Genomic DNA, 17,941 nt, shown 5'->3' on the forward strand with positions numbered 1-17,941 from the left:
CCCACACACACACACACACTGACAGCAGCAATGGGTTTAAACATAACAATTGTGAGGATGGGCAGGAGTGGGTAATTTTTACTTCTGTTGTGTATGGGGTTGTTCTGAGTTGGAACCCACACAATGGCTCCTAACAACAACAACATTGTGTGTCTATTTTTGTGTATGCTTAAAATGTTTCATAGTAAAGAGTTAAAACAATTTCTTGCATTATAAGGTTGTTTGGTATAAGCATGAAGATTCTCTAATTGCAGAACAATAGAAAGTTATTGCTTATATGCTTCATGTTTTAATTGTTTATAAAATAAAGGATTTGGACTGATTGAGCTGTAAGATTCCTTCAGCATCTAATTTTTATTAATATCTAATCCAAGCCCTGGTGTGGTGTTATACGATAAACTTTGAACTGCTAACCACAAGATTGGTGGTTCAAACCCACAGCCACTCCTTGGAAACCCTATACAGGGTCACTATGAGTCGGAACTGACTCAATAGCACTTAACAACAATCCAAGCACATCTCATGATTAGTACATACCAGGGGACAGGACTCTGCTCTTCTTAGAGAGGCCTTCTGGACCACCCTCTCAGAACCTTCATCCTACAACCTCACCATCAATCTTGTATCTTATATTTACTTTCTTCACAGTATTTATCTCTTCCAGAAATTATCTTCCCTGTTTATTTGTAAGTTTATAATCAACTCCTCAACTAGACTGTAATTTGTGCTTTCCTCCCTGTGTCTTCCTCTGCCTTCATCATTCTTCTGTTCACTTCCTTCTTGTTGTATGTTGCCTTCCCTATCACCCAAGTCAGGAATAGGGCATGTCCAGCTCATGGCTGTATAAGTCCCTTGAAATCATTTGGTCTGGCCCTGCCAAGGCAACCATAGTTCCAGTCATCACAGTATAGTAGGCTAATTTTTAAATTGATAATTTTGTATGGCCTGCAAATGATGTTATAGCTATCTAAATGGCCTTTGGCAGAAAAAGAGATTCCCACCCCTGACCCAAGCTAACACCTGTCTTCCCTCTAACCAGTGAAATTTTCTCCCTTCTCTATCATCCCAACATCAAAGAATAGTTTGTTTAATGTGAAAACCTTTTCATGACTTTTTACAGTATTGGTCTCATATAGTATTTGTCCTTTTGTGATTGAATAATTTCACTTAGTATGTTATCCTTCAGGTATATCAATATTAAGAGGTGTTTAACAGATTCATTGTTGTTCCTCAATGCTACCTAGTATTCTATTGTGTGTATGTACCAAGGTTTGTTTATCCATTCATCCACTGATGGGCATTTAGCCTGTCTTCATCTTTTTGCTATTATGAATAGTGCTACAGTGAACATTAGTGTGCATATATTTATTTGTATCAACACCTTGTTTCTTGAGGACATATACCAAGTAGAGGGATTGCTGGGTCACATGGTATTCCTAATTCCAATTTTTTGAGGAGGCACCATATTGTTTTCCAGAGCTGAGCCAAGGCTGGTCAGCTGGCATAGGTCACCAGTCTGTCTCCTTGTTCTGCTGTGTCTATTCAGCTTCATCTCCTAGTAAGCATTCAATCCACTTCTCTATCCCTTCATGTGATGCTCAGGGTTCCAGGACTATCATCTGCATCTGTTTCACTTAGCTTTCTGTATCTTTATTGTATAGGATCTATATAACATTACTGCCTAATCTGCCATTTTGTTGCCCCTTACCTTTCTTCTTTTTGGATGTGTTCATTTATTGCTACAAATTGCCCTGTGAACACTGCTTTTGCTGTGTCCCAAAGGTTTAGGTATGCTGTGTTTTCATTCTCATTTGATTGAATTTTTCTTTTTATTATTTCATTTCTTGCTTGTTCTATTGACCAGTAACTTTAAGTAGGGAGTTATTCAATTTCCATGTATTTAATTTCCCCCCCTTGATTTTCCCATTGTTGACTTCTAATTTTATAGCATTGTGATCTGAGAAGATGCTTTGTAGTATTTTGGTTTTTAAATGTATTGAGGCTTGCTTTGTGGCCAAACATATGGTCTATTCTGGAGAATGGTCCATGTGCACAGGAAAAGACTGTATATTGTGTTGTTGTTGGGTGGAGTGCTCTGTGTAAGTCTGTGAGGTCAAGTCAGTTGATTTGTTGTTTAGTTCTTCTGTGCCTTTGTTGAGTTTCTTTCTAGTTCTTCTGACCTTCACAGAATGTGGTATACTAAATTATTTTATCATTATTGTAGAGTTGTCTGTTTCTTTCTTCAATCTTATTAGAATTTGATTTACATATTTTGAGGCTCTTTCACTGACAGCACAGATATTTACTATCATTATGTCGTTTTGTTCAATTGACTCTTTTAATCATGATAATGCTCTCCTTTGTCTTTTATGCTGGTGTTTGCATCAAAGTCTATTTTATCAGAAATTGATATTGCCTTTCCTACTCATTTTTTATTGCTGTTAGCTTGATATATCTTTTCCCATTCTTTTATATTTAGTCTATTTTTTTCTTCTTGTATAAGGTGTGTCTCTTGCAGACAGCATATTGAAGGATCTTGTTTTCTTATACATTCTGCCCCTCTCTGTCTCTTTACTGGTGCATTTAATTCATTTACATTCTGTGCAATTATCAATGTTGTTGTTGTGAAGTGCCACCCATAGCGACCCTGTATAGGGTTTTTGAGGAGCAGCTGGTGAACTTGAACTGCAATAGGCATGAATTAATTGCTATCATTTTGCTGTGTATTTGTTTGTTTCATGGTGCTGCTGATTTCTTTGTTCCACATAATTTTTTGTAGTGAGTTAATTTTGTTTATTTTGTTGTCATATTCTTCATTGCTATTGTTTTAATGTTTAGCAAATCTTTATGAGTTTCCTTTTTAAAAAAAATTTTGATGCAAAGTTGTATTAATTTTCTTTGTGACTACCCTATTATTTATTCACTTCTTCCCCATTTTAAAGTTGTCTGTTGCAACTTGAAACCTACTTGACTCCCTTGCCATTTGGAAGTTCTGTATTTACACTGTTTCCTCTTTGTAGTTGTCTTCATTGTAAATTGATCTCTGGCTCCCTATTTTCAGTCTTATAGTAGTCCTGGTGTGGAACTGTAGGATAAGCACCGGACAGCTAACTGGAAAGTCAGTGGTTCAAATCCACCGGTCACTTTTTGGAAATCCTATATAGGGTTGCCATGAGTTGGAACCTACTCGATGGCACTTAATAACAACAACAATGTTTGTTTTACTTTGGATACTTCTGTATCTGAATTGAGTTGCTGGTAGTGTTTTCAAGTATGCTAATCTCAGGTTGTTGTTTGCTGTTATTGGTTCTCAGTCCAAAGAACACATTTCAGTATTTTTTGTAGCATCCATATGTTGTTGTTATGTGCCATCGAGTCGGTACCAACACATAGCCACCTTATGCACAGCAGAACGAAACACTGACTGATCCTGGGCCAACCTCACTATTGTTGCGATGCATGAGCTCATTGATGCTGCCTCTTTGCCAATCCATCTCTTTTGGGGTCTTCCTCTTTTTCTCTGACCCTCCACCTTACCAAACATTGGCATGGTTATTACAAATTTCTTTGATATCTGGTTATCTGGAAATGTCCTAATTTTGCTGTTCTATTTGAGGAACAGCTTTGATGTGTCTATGATTCTTGGTTGAACATTTTTTCTTTCAGAGTTTTGTGTATGCCTTTCCAATGTAAGTTTCTGCTGAGAAATCAGAGCTTAGTCTTGTTGGTTCTCCTTTGTAGGCAACTTCATTTTTCCCAAACTGCTCTGAGAATTCTTTCTTTTCCTTTCATTTTGTAAAGTTTGATTACAATAAATCTTGGTGTTTTCTTTTGGATTCTGTCTTGTTAGGAGTCTGTTCATTTTCTTGAATGCTTATCTTCTCATCTTTCATAATGCTAGGGACATTTTCTTCCAACAGCTCTTTGACAATTTTTTCCCATAATATTTTTATATTTTCTTGTTCTGGAATTCCAATCATTTATAAGCTATTACTCTTCAAGGTATCCCACATAAATCCTAGACTTTCTTTGAATTTTATCCTCCTTTTTTTCTGATTGTTCTTCCCACATTTTAGTATTGAGAGATTTATTTTGAATCTCACTAATTTGGATTTTCATTGATTCAAAAGCACTCCTTTGCCCTTTTTAGTATGTTATCCATTTCTGGAATCTTAGTATTTTTCTTGTGAATTTCTATTTGCAGGTTTTATATTATTTCTAATTTTTCATTTGTTTTGTCCACTTGTTATTGTAGCTTTTTAATGAATTATTTTTCTCCCTGTGTTCTTCTTGCTTTCCTCATCTTTCTATCAATCTATTGAAGGTACCTAGTATCATTCACTTGAATTCTTTCTCAGATAGTTCAATACCTTTTCTTCCTCAGAAAAGTCCTCTAGCTCTGCATCTTGGTCAGTTTTTTGAGCACAATTTGTATGAACTGAAATTGTCTGTTGTCTCTGAGACATTGTGGTGTTGTTACATTTGTATTTAATTGATGACTGTATGTTGGTATATTCTTAGGCACTCACCAACTGCCTCCTGGTGGGTCTGATTCAAGAATGGAAGCATGTGCACATCACTGCATGTTTCACTCATGCAGCTCAGTGTATGCAGGCTGTATTTGGTTGCTGTTGGCTGCTGTCTATTGTTAGTCAGTAGCTGATATTGGCTCTTGCCCACTAGTGGAGCAACATCGGGCATGTGTGGCTGAGTTGTATGGGTATAGTGGGGCAAGAAGAGAAAACACACACGCACACACACAAAATGAAATGAGCAAGCAAGCTACTGTGAAAAAAAGAAAATAATAAAAGAAAAAAAAAGAAAAAACAGCAACAAGAAAAAAAAAAAGAATATAATAACTAAAAAGAGAAAGGAGGGAAAGGAAAATAAAGCTGCAGGGGAGAAAAATAAGAAAGAAAATAAAAAGAAAGAAAAAACACTAAACAAAACTAGGAAGGTGGAATATGAAAAGAGAAAAGACCAGAGATTAGTAAAGAAAAATCAAGAGAATACAAAAAAAAAAAAAAAAAAAAAAAAAAAGAAGAAGAAAAGGGAAGGATTTGGGGGAGTGTGGTGGTGGAGAAAAAACAAAAGCAGAGATAGAAAGGATTGAAAATATGGGAAGTGAAAGAGAAGAAGGAAAAGAAAGAATAAACTAACAAAAACAATGAAAAGAAAAAAAGGGCAGGCACAGGATCCAGAGAAGAGAAATCTCTTGGAGGCTCCTACCAGCCAATTAGCTCATGAGGTAGATGAGGGAAAGATGAAATGGTGATGGAGAAGGAGTTCCTAAAGGTCTAGATATTGTCTGTGTTCAAGTCAACCAATCCTTAAAGTAGTTATGAAAGTCCTTAAAGTAACTGTGATCAGTGTCTGTCAGTGTCAGAGGGCAGCTGGGAGCAGGACAGCTGGTTGTGGAATTCCCTGTGTGACCCTGATGATTCTGCAGGTTTTGAATCCAAGCACCAGCACCATACAGTCAGCACTACCTGCCTCACGCTTGTTCAGCTCACAGCTGTGAAGCTACAAACTCCCAGGAGGTAGATGAGGGTGGGGGCTGGCTATCACTATGGTCATCGGGAGATCATGGGAAACAATAAAGAACCACACCTTTCTTCTTGTCCTTAACTGGTGTGCATCTGCTTTATCAGGCCTCCAAAGTTGCTTGCAATATCTCAAAATGGCTGAGCTGTGTCTGGCTGGCAACCTTTCACTGGTCTGTCTCCTTCCTTCACCTCTCCTGCTTAGCTTCTCCCCATAAGTGTTCAATCCACGTCTCTATTTAGGGTTCTAGGATCATCACTTATATCTGTTTCATTGTTGTAGAGGGTCTGTGTAACATGTCTGCCACTTCCACCATCCTGACAACATGTCTAAAGTACAAGAGACTAAGTCTTGCCATCCTTGCTGCAAAGGAGCATTCTGACTGTACTTCTTCCAAGACAGATTTGGCTGTTCTTCTGGTAGTACATGCAACTTCCAATATTATTCTCTAACATCATAATTCAAGTGCACTGATTTTTCTCCAGGATTCATTGTCCAGTTTTCACATGCATATAAGGTGACTGAAAACACCAAGGCTTGGGTCAGGCTCACCTTAGTCCTCAAAGTGACATCTTTGCTATTTAACACTGAAAGAGGTCTTTTGTAGCACATTTGTCTTATGCAAATCATCAGTTTGTTTCTTGGCTGCTGATTCTATGAGCATTGATTGTGAATCTAAGCAAAATGAAATCTTTGACGATGTCAATCTTTTCTCCACTTATCATGATGCTATTTATTGGTCTGGTTGTGAGGATTTTCATTTACTTTGCACTGAGGTATAATCCACACATAAGACTGTATTTGATCTTCATCAGTAAGCATTTCAAGTCCTCTTTACTTCTAGTAAGCAAGGTTGTGTCATCTGCATATTGCAAGTTGTTAATGAGTCTTTCTCCAACCCTAATGCCACACTTACCTTCATATAATCCAGTTTCTCTGATAATTCACTCAGCATACATATTGAATAAATATGGTGAAAGGATACAATCCTAACATGCACATGTTTCCTGATTTTAAACCATTCAATATTCACTTGTTCTGTTAGAAAAACTGACTCTTGGTCTACATACAGGTTCCTCATGAACATAAGTAATATTATCACAATGTTATCCATAATTTGTTGTGAGTCACAGAGTTGAAAGTCTTTGCATAGCCAATGAAGCACAAGTAAATATCTCTCTGATGTTCTGTGCTTTCATTTCATAGCCATCTTATGTCAGCAATGATATCCTTCATTCCATGTCTTGTTTTGAATCCACCTTGAATTTCTGGCAGCTCTCTATGTATTGCTGCAAACATTTTGAGTACTCTTTAGCAAAATTTTATTTACGTGTGATATTAATTATATTGTTTGATAATTTAGCATTCTGTTGGGTCACCTTTCCTTGGAATGGACACAAATATGGATTCCTTCCAATCTGTTGGCATCAGTTTATTGAAATATTTCTATTTTATAGTTTGCCAATTCCTACAGCCTTGTTTTCCACCAATGCCTTCAGAGCACCTTGGACTTCCTCCTTTAATACCATTGGTTCTTGATCATATATGGTACCTTTTGAAATGACTGAATGTTGCTCAATTCTTTTTGGTATGGTGACTCTATATAGACCTCTCATCTTTTGTTGCTTCCTGCATTATTCGATATTGTGCTCATGGAATCTGTCAATATTGCCACTTGAAGCTTGATTATTACTTTCAGTTCTTTCAGCTTGAGATATGCTAAATGTCTTCTTTCCTTTTGGTTTTCTAACTACAGATCCTTACATATTTCATTATAATACTTTATCTTCTCAACCTTTGGAATTTTCTGTTCAGCTTTTCTTACTTTATTGTCTCTTCCATTTGCTTTAGGTTCTCTACATTCAACAGCAAGTGTCAGAGTCTCTCTGACATCCAATTTATTCTTTAATTTCTTTTCTTTCATGTCTATTTTTAATAACCTTTTGCATTCTTCTTGTATGATGTTCTTGATGTCTTCCCACAACACTTATGGTCTTCAGTCCTTAGTGTCTAATGCATCACAACTATTCTTGAGATTGTCTTTAAATCCAGGTAAGATGTACTCAAGGTCATGTTTTGGCTCTTGTGGATTTGTTTTAATTTTCTTCATCTTTTGCCTGAACTTGCATCTGAGCAATTGATGATCTGTTCAACAGTCGGCTCCTGGCTTTGTTTTGACTGATGATATTGAGCTTCTCCATGGTCTCTTCCCACAGATGTAGTCAATTTGATTCTTTTGTACTCCATCTGGTGAGATCCATGTGTATAGTTGCTATTTATGCTGTAGAGAAAAGTTATCTGCTATGAATAAGTCATTGGCTTTGCAAAGTTCTATCATGCAATCTCCAGGATCATTTCTGCCATCAAGGCCTTGCTTTCCAACTATTGATACTTCCTTTTTGTTTCCAACTTTTGCATTCCAATCACCAGTAATTATCAATGCATCTTAATTGCATTTTTGCTCAATTTCAGACTGTAGAATTTGGTAGGATGTTCAATTTTATCATTACTAGCTTTAGTGGCTGAACCCTGGTGTGGTGCTATAGGATAAGCACTGGACTGCTAACTAAGTTAACCACAAGATGGCAAGTTCAAACCCACCAGCCATTATTGAAAATGTTGTACAGGGTCACTATGAGTCAGAACTGACTCAACAGCACACAACAAGCTGTAGTGGTTGGTGTGTAAAGTTGAGTAATAGTGATATTAATTGGTCTTCTTTGTAGGCATATAGATATTATTCTCTTACAGACAGATTTTGATATGCTTTTGTTTTTTGGCAAATGCAATGCCTTTCCTTCTCAGTTTTTTATTACCAACAAAGTAAACCATATGATGCCTGATTCAAAATGGCCAGTGCCAGTCCATTTCAGCTCATTAATGCCAAGGATATCAATCTTTATGGGTTTTATTTCATTATTGATGACTTCCAATTTTCCTAGACTCATTCAAAATTCTGGTTACTAATGGATATTTGCACCTGTTTTTGCTTTTTTTTTTTTCATTTTGAGTTGTACCCATTATTTGCTCCATCTGTGTCATTAAGATCAACTCTCCTTTCAGAGACAGCTCTTCTCCATTCATATTTTGAGTGCCTTCCAACCTGAGGGGCTTATATTTAGGCACTATGTCAGACAACTTCCCCTATGCTGTTCATATGGTTTCGGTGGCTAACTATTCAGAAGTGGCTATCCTCCCCTTCTTCTCAGTTTGTTAGTCTAGAAGCTCTGCTGAATCCTGTCCACCACAGGTGACCATGCTAGTATTTAAAATACTGGCGGCATAGTTTCCAGCATCACAGCAATACATAAGCTACTACAGTTAGGACAAACCGACAAACAAGTGGTGGATTTTGTCCAAACACCAACCCACTACATAGAGTTGATTCTGACTCATTACATTACGTAGGGTTTCTGAGGCTGTACATCTTTTTTTTTTTTAATGTTTTATTGTGAATTATGTGATAGTTTACATGGTAGAATATTAGTTTTACATTCATTCTATTGTATATCGTCTCATTGCCATGGTTACAATCTCCTCCATGCATCATCAACCAACCAAAGGGTATACCCTGCAATCCTCCCCTGAAACCCTCCAGGTCTTCAACACACAGTCGCTCTCCCTCTCTGGATCTAGTCTTCAGCTGCTCCATTGCTCCACATCATCATCTCTGCCTCCATTTCAGGCATCACTGCTTCTCTGGGTAGGGTCCCGCTCTCTGCTCTTCTCCCTGGATGGTCCTAGGGACCTCCACTCCTAGACTGAAAAGTTAATCACTCCCCTCCTTGCTATAAAACGTCTACATTTACATTTCCAACTCTCACAATCAGTCCTGATAACAATTATTCACTGTTGTATCACATGAGACCTGTCTGCATTTTGTTGCATCATGTACATCTTTATGGGAGCAGAAAGTCTTATCTTTCTCCAGAGAAGCAGCTGGTGGATTTGAACTGCTGACCTGTGGTTAGCAGCCCAACACCTAACCCATATGCTACTAGGCCTCCTTGGGTTTTGTCCATAGAATCCTTCAATATTGTAAATTCCGGCTTGAATTTTCTTCAGTTCTTTCAGCTTGAGAAATGCTGAGCCTGCTCTTTCCTTTTGATTTTCTAACTCCAGGTCTTTGCATATTTCACTATAATATTTGACTTTGTCTTCTTGAGCTGCCCTTTGGAATTTTCTGTTCAGCTCTCTTACTTTATCATGTCTTCAATTTGTTTTAGTTTCTCTTGTGTTCAAGAGCAAGTTTGAGAGGTTCTTCTAACATCCATTTTATTCTTTTCTTTCTTTCTTGTCTTATTAAGTTTTTGCTTCTTCACGCATGATCTTCTTAACTCTTCTGGTCTTCTGTTATTAGTATTCCATGTGTCAGATCTGTTCTTATGTAGTCTCTAAGTTCAGGTAGGATATACTCCAGAACATATTTTGGCTCTCATGGACTTGTTTTAATATTCTTCAACTTCAGCCTGAACTTGCATATTAGCTATTGATGGTCTGTTCCACAGTTGGCCCAATCCTTGTTTTGGCTGTTGATACTGTGTTTCTCCATCATCTTTTCCCACAGATGTTGTCCATTTGATTCCTGTGTAATAGACATTTATGTTGTTGAAAAAGGTATTTGCAATGAATACATTTTTGGTCTTGCAAAATTCTATCATGCAATCTCTAGGGTCACTTCTATCAGCAAAGTCATATTTTCCAACTACTGATCCTGCCTCTTCATTTCCAACTTTTGCTTTCCAACCACTAGTAATTATCAATTCATCTTTATTGCATGTTTGATCAATTTCAAACTGAAGAAGATGTTTGCTGTTGTTAAGTGCCATTGAGTCTGTTCCAATTCTTAGGGATTCTGTATGGAGTTTCAGAGGCTGTAAATCTTTGCAGGAATATTAAGCCTTATCTTTCTTCCACAAAGAATTTGGTAGAATTCTTCAATTTCATCATCTTTGGCTTTAGTGGTTGGTTTGTAAATCTGAATACTAGTCATATTAACTGCTCTTGTAGGCATATGGATATTATCCTATCACAGACAGCCTTGTATTTCAGATTAGATCTTGAAATGTTTGTCAGTTTGTTGTACTGTGATGTGTTGCTGTGGTGCTGGAAGCTGTAACACTGTATTTTAAATACCAGCAGGGGCATCCATGGCAGACAGGTTTCAGCTGAGATTCCCAAGTAAGATATAAGGAGAAGTGGGCCACTTCTGAAATGTTACTCATTGTAATCCTTATGAATAGCATTGGAACATTTACTTATATAGTACCTAGAAATGAGCATTCAGGTTGTAAGGCAATCAAAATACGACTGGGGAACAGCTGCCTCCTCAAAGTAGTATTAGTGAAGCGGATGGAGCAAAGCTTGCAGAACCTTTGTTTGCTAATGAGGCACAATTTAAATGAGAACAAACAACTGTAAGCATCCATTAATAATTGGATTGTGGAATGTATGAAGTATGAAACTAAGAAAATGAGAAGTCATCAGAAGTGAAATGTTACACATAAAGATATATATTCTAGGTGTTAGTAAGCTGAAATGGACTGATATTGACCATTTTGAATCAGACAACCACATGATTTACTATACTGGGAATGACAAATTAAAGAGGAATGGCATCACATTCAGTGTCAAAAAGAATATTTCATGAAATGCAGATGGGTCTCTTGTGATACAGTAGTGAATAATTGTTATCAGGACTGATTGTGAGGGTTGGAAATGTAAAGGTAGACGTTTTGTAGCAAGGAGAGGAGTGATTAACTTTTCAGTCTAGGCGCGGAGGTCCCTGGGACCATCAATGGAGAAGAGTGGAGAGCAGGACCCTACCCAGAGAAGCAGTGATGCCTGAGATGGAGGCAGAGAAGATGATGTGGAGTGATGGAGCAGCTGGGGACTTTAGACCCAGAAAGGAGAGGGCTGTGTGCTGATAACCGGGAGGGGGGCAAGCTTGTAGTGTATAACCTTTGGTTGGTTGATGGTGCATGGAGGGGACTGTAACCATGGCAATGAAATGATATACGATAGAATGAATGTAAAACTAATGTTCTCCCATGTAAACTATCACATAATTCACAATAAAACATTAGAAAAAAAAGAGTGAATGAAGAATAATTTAAATCAGCATGCAGTGGAGGTGCTGAGACCATTAAATGATGGCAGACATTTTTCTCTAGTTAATCTTGTCATGCCTCCATTCTCCATGCACGTATCTTGGCCCACACTAAACAGTTCAACTCTGCTGTTGTTGTTGTTAGGTGTCATTGATCAGTTTGACTCAGGACAATTTAATGCACAACAGAATGAAATATTGCCGGTCCTGCACTGTCTTCACAATTGTTATGCTTGAAGCCATTGCTACTGCTACTGTGCCACTTCATCTTGTTGAGGATCTTCCTCTTTTATGCTGACCCTCTATTTTACCAAACACGATGTCCTTCTCCAGGGACTAGTATCACCTGATAATATGCCCGAAGTACTAGAGACAAAGTCTTGCCATCCTAGTAAGGAATATTTTGACGGTACTTCTTCCAACACACAGATTTGTTTGGTGGTCTGGCAGTTCATGGTACTTTCAATATTTTTCTCTAACACCATAACTCAAATGAACCAATTCTTCTATGGTATTTCTTATTAATTGCCCAACTTTTACATGCATATGAGGCTATTGAAAATGCCATAGCTTGGGTCAGGAGCACCTTAGTCCTCACACTGACATCTTTGCTCTTGAACACTTTAAAGAGGTCTTGTGCAACAGATTTGCCTATTGCAACAAATCGTTTCATTTCTTGACTGCTGCTTCCATGAGTGTTGATTGTAGATCCAAGCAAAATTATGTCTTTGACAACTTCAATCTTTTTTCCACTTACCATGATGTTATTTATTGATCCAGTGGTGAGGATATTTGTTTTCTTTACATTAAGGAGGTGCAATCCATACTGAAGGCTGTGGTCTTTAATCTTCATCAGTAAGCATTTTAAGTCTTCTTCACTTTCAGTGAGCAAGGTTGTATCATCTGTATATCACAGGTTGTTAATGAGTCTTCCTCCAATTTTGATGCCACGTTTGTCTTCATATCATCTAATTTCTCAAATTATTTGCTATGCATAGAGATTTAATAAGTAGGGTGCAATAGTACAACTCTGGCACACACTTTTCCTGATTTAAAACCATTCAGTGTCCCTTTGCTCAATTTTAGCTAATGACTGCTTTTGGTTTATGCACAGCTTCCTCATGAACTCATTTAAGTGCTCTGAAATACCCATTCTTTGAAATGTTATCTATAGCTTGTCACGATCCACACAGTCAAAAGCTTTTGCATAATCAATAAAGCACAGGTAAACATCTTTCTGGTATCCTCTGCTTTCAACCAAGTTCCATCTGACATCAGCAATGTATCCCTAGTTCCATGTCCTCTTCTGAGTCTAGCTCTAGTTTCTGGCAGTTCCCTGTCAATGTACTATTGCAGTTGTTTTAAAATTATCTTCAGAAAAATTATACTTTGCATGTGTGATTAATGAGATTGATGATTTCCGCATTCCATTGGGCCACCTTTCTTTTAAAAGGGCAGAAATATGGGTCTCTTTCAGTTGGGTGGCTACGTAACTGTCTTCCAAATTTCTTGGCATCGATGAGTGAGTAACTCTAGTACTGCATCAATTTGTTGAAATATTTCAATTTGTATTCCATTCATTTCTGGAGCCTTGTCTTTTTGTCAATGCCTTCAGTGTGGCTTGACTTCTTCCTCCAGTACCATTGGCTCTTGATCATATGCTACCTCTTGAAATGACTGTATATCAACCATTTCTTTTTGGTACAGTGACTGTGTATTCCTTCCATCTTCTTTTATGTTTTCTGCATCATTCAATATTTTGCTCATGGAATCCTTCTACACTGCAAGTCAAGGTTTGAAGTTTTCCTTCAATTCTTTCAGTTGAGAAATGCTGAACGTGTTGTTCCCTTTTGGTTTTCTAACTCCAGTTCATTCTAATACATGACTTTGTCTTCTCAAACTGCCCTTTGAAAGTTTTTGTTCAGATCTTTTACTACAATATTTCTTCCAGTCACTTACTTTATCTTATCTACACTCAAGAACAAACTTCAGAGTATCTTCTAACATCCATTTTGGTCTTTTCTTTCTTTTCTGTCTTCTTAATGACTTTTTACTTTCTTCACATTTGATGGTTTTTATATCATCTCGCAGGTCTTCTGGTTTTCAGTTATTAGTGCCTAATACATCAAATCTGTTTTTGAGATGGTCTCTAAATTCAGGTGGGATATATTCAATGCCATATTTTGACTCTTATGGAGACTTGTTTTAATTTTCTTCAGCTTCAGCCTGAACTTTCTTACGAGCAATTGCACAGTCGGCCTCTAGTCTTGTTTTGGCTAGTGATGTTGAGCTTTATTACTAAGTAGTCAGATTGATTCCTGAGTATTCCATCTGGTGAGGTTTATGTATATAATCGCTTTTTATATTGTTTTATAAAGGTATTTGCAATGAATAAGTCATTGGTCTTACAAAATTCTACCATGCAATCTACAGTATCATTTCTACCACTAAGATCATATTTTCCAACTACTGACACCTTCCCTTTTTTCCCCAACCTTTGCATTCCAATCATCAGTAATTATCAATAAATCTCAGTTGCATGTTTGATCCATTTCAGACTTAAGGAGTTAGTAGAACTTTCAGGTTCATCATCACTGGCTTTAATGGTTGGTGCATAAATTTGAATAATAGTTGTATCTCTCTTGTAGGCATATGGATATTATCCAATCATAGACAGTGTTTCACTTCAAAATAGGTCTTGAAATGTTCTTTTTGATGATGAATGTGATGCCATTTCTCTTCAATTTTTTGTTCCTGGCATAATAAATCTTAGGATTCAGATTCAGAATGGCCAATACCAGTCCATTTCAGCTAACTAATGCCTAAGATATTAATCTTTATGCATCCTGTGACAAGACAATATTCATTTCATTTTTGACAACTTTCAATTTTCCTAAATTTGTACCTTGTACATTCCATGTTCCTGTTATTAATGGATGTTTGCAGTTGCTTCTCCTCATTTTGAGTTGTACCTATCAGCAAATGAAGGTTTACTACATTTGTGTCATCACGGTCAACTTGACTTTGAGGAAACAGCTCTTCCCCAGTTGTATTTTGAGTGCCTTCTAACCTGAGAGCTTCATCATCCCACATTATATCTGTCAATGTTCTGCTGCTGTTCATAAGGTTTTCAGTGGCTAACCATTCAGAAGTGGTCTGCTTCTCCTTCCTAGTCTGTCTTAGCTTAGAAGCTCTGCTGAAACCTTTCCACCTTGGGTGGCCCTGCTAGTATTTAAAATACTGGTCACACAACTTCCAGTATTACAGCAACATGTAAGTCACCATAGTACAACAAACTGACAGATGAGGGGTGGCAACTCTGTTGTTGTTAAGTGCCGTTGAGTCGGTTCTGAGTTTCCAAGGAGTGGCTGGTGAGCTTCAACTGCCCACTTTGTGGTTCAAACCAACCTTGCAGTCCAATGCATTAACCCACAGTGCCACACCAGGACTCCAACTCTGCTGTAGGAACCAGGTTTTTTGGATTACAGTGCTTCATATATTTAAAGGTCTGGTTACAGATACACTTTCCAGCTGTGACTAAACTACCCTGTCTTGTTTATTATCATCTACTATACGATCCCTGGTGGCAGAATGGTTTACATGTTAAGCTTCTAACCTCAAGGCTAACAGTGTGAATCTACCAGCTGCTCTATGAGAAAAAGATGAGGTTTTCTGCTACCACAAAGATTTACAACCTTGGAAACCCTATACAGAATTGCTATGAGTCAGTACCGACTTCATAGCACACAACCATTACCATATGCAAAAGCTAGACAATGAATAAGGAAGATCAAAGAAGGATCAATAAATCAGTATTATGGCATTGGCAAAGAATCTTCAATATACCATGGACTGCCAGACCAAACAAATCAGCCAAAATGCTTCTTGGATGCAAGAGCGGCGAGACTTTGTCTCAAGTACTTTGGACATATTATCAAGAGAGACCAGTCCCTGGAGAAGTGTATCATGCTTAGTAAAGTTGAAGGTCAGCATAAAAGAGGATGGCTCTCTACTAGATAGACTGCCACAGTGACTGCCACAATGGGCCCCTTCTAATGTAAGATTCCTGACTCTATACTACCACTGTATTCTGTCAACAAACAGGAAGAGCTGAAGATCATTGGCCAAGGCAATATCATGATTAAAATTGACCTTAGGAAGATTGAACTAGTGATATATCTTGCCGGAAGAGCTAATCTGCTTGGGAGAATGGTCAGGCAAGAATTATGGATGGAGGAGATCTCCTGAGAGATAGTCAGCTTGTGAGTTGACCTGGTAAAGAGTAAAGAAGGAGAGGAGAAGAGGACTGAGGGTAGAAACAGAGGTTACTTTGTGCTCAGAGAAGAAGCATGAGTGTCATGAAGCAGAGGAAAATGCTTCTCCTGAAGGAGAAGGATCAGATTTGACAGGATCTGATTCACTGAAAGAAGTGGGTGGACTATGACAAGAACATTACTGTCAACCTTTTAGAAAGCAATTTCAGGAGAGAATGAGGAAAGTGGAGAACAGGAAAGAGGCTGTGGTATCTGAAGTTGGGAGACAAAGAGCAGAGAATAAATTTGACACTTTATTTTAATTTTTTCATCGTAGACCTTCAGCCTGCATATCATTAGACACATACACAGAATCACTAATATCAGGAGCTGTCCTCCATACTGTGTGTTGCACATTTAGCCTTATAGGAACTTTCCGATTCAATCTCACTTATGAACTTGAGATATCTGGAAAACATTGAAGTCTTTTAGTTTAGTCCATAAGCCCAAAGTACTGTTACAGGTAGAATGATTCTTATAGGAAATATTTTTTTCTGAATTAAAATATAGTTTAAAGCTAGAATGATAGTGTAGATTTCTGGGTGTAGTTAAAATGTGAATTCATATCCCTTCTGTCTACTAAAAGAAAACAAAAGAAAGGAATACTTTATTTTTGTTGTCTTTCCTTTTAGTAGAGAGTAAACGTGTGGGCATGGGGGAAAGGAAGGAAGGAATCAAGAGAAGAGAATATTAAGAGGGGAAAGTTGAGAAGGGAAAATTAGCAGTTTATGGTGAGAAGAGGTGGTTAAGAGGTTGGCATTAGCAGAAAACATTCATCATCTTTGACAGCATCTACCACATTAGCAGAGAGGGAGGTGAGGATTCAGGGAAATTTTTAAGGTCCAGGGGTGGAAAATGGGACTCATGTATCTCAATGAAATAGGAGATGAAGTTATTCACAAAAGTTAAGAACAGAGAGGGGCTAGTTGTATCCAGATGAGTGGATGAAAACTGGAAGAGCTTAATATAGTCAACAGGAAATTAATTAAATTATTACCTATAGAGAGCTCAGATGAAGTTAACAACATGAATGGGTAATGAATGGCTGCAGCAGGTTTTTGCGGCTTTCCCCAACATTAGTGCTCAGCAGCTAGGAAAGAGACAGTTGAGATCAGTCAGTCTGTGTAGACTATCTTGGGTGGGAGCCATCAAATAGAAAAGGTGGAGCACAGACTTCAGTAAGTATACAAAGTGAGTGATGGGATTAGAAACCACAAGAAGGAAGATGGCCCATTCATGTAAGTGAGAAAGTTGGAAAGATGTGTGTGTCTACGATATGACAGCTATAGCACTTGTATCTAGGACTTCAGCAATGAATCAAGACATTCTGGAGGTGTTGACAGTAACACCAGACAGACAGTCTTCTCCATCCCAGGCAACAACACAGTAGAGTAGCAGCTGGGAAGCAGACACTGAGCAACTTTTTGAGAGGCCTCATCAATGAGCTGACACATTGGACTTTGGTGATCACACGACCTAGAAACATACTGAAAAAAAGGGTATAAGAAGGAAGATGGCAGATGAAGGAGTGAGCCAACAGAATAGTCCACAGGTGAGTCCTGTGTTAGAGGGGAACTCAGAACTCTTTGGGAGGTATCTGGGATTGTCTGGAGTTGCCCAGTAATTTGAGGCCAGATAATATAGTCTATTAAGATTTCTACAGTGACAGTTTTTATTGCCAAGCTAGTGTCGTCCTAGGAATATAGAAAAAAAAAATAATGTCCCCACTCATCTGTCAGTTTGTCTTACTGTGGTGGCTTATGTTTTGCTGTTATGCTGTGTTTTGCTGTTAATATGACTATAATTCAAATTAAAGCACCAATTACCAAAGCCAATGATGATGAAATTGAAGAATTCTACCAACCTCTTTAGAATTTAGAAGCTTGGAAGGCTTACAGCTAGGAGAATTTGTAGCAGAATCAAGAAATCTATTGCTTTCTAATTCAAGACACTCAGCTACTCCCAGAGCCACCAT

The sequence above is a fragment of the Chrysochloris asiatica genome, unplaced genomic scaffold, assembly GCF_000296735.1.
Source record: "Chrysochloris asiatica unplaced genomic scaffold, ChrAsi1.0 scaffold00064, whole genome shotgun sequence".
NCBI classification, from domain to species: domain Eukaryota; kingdom Metazoa; phylum Chordata; class Mammalia; order Afrosoricida; family Chrysochloridae; genus Chrysochloris; species Chrysochloris asiatica.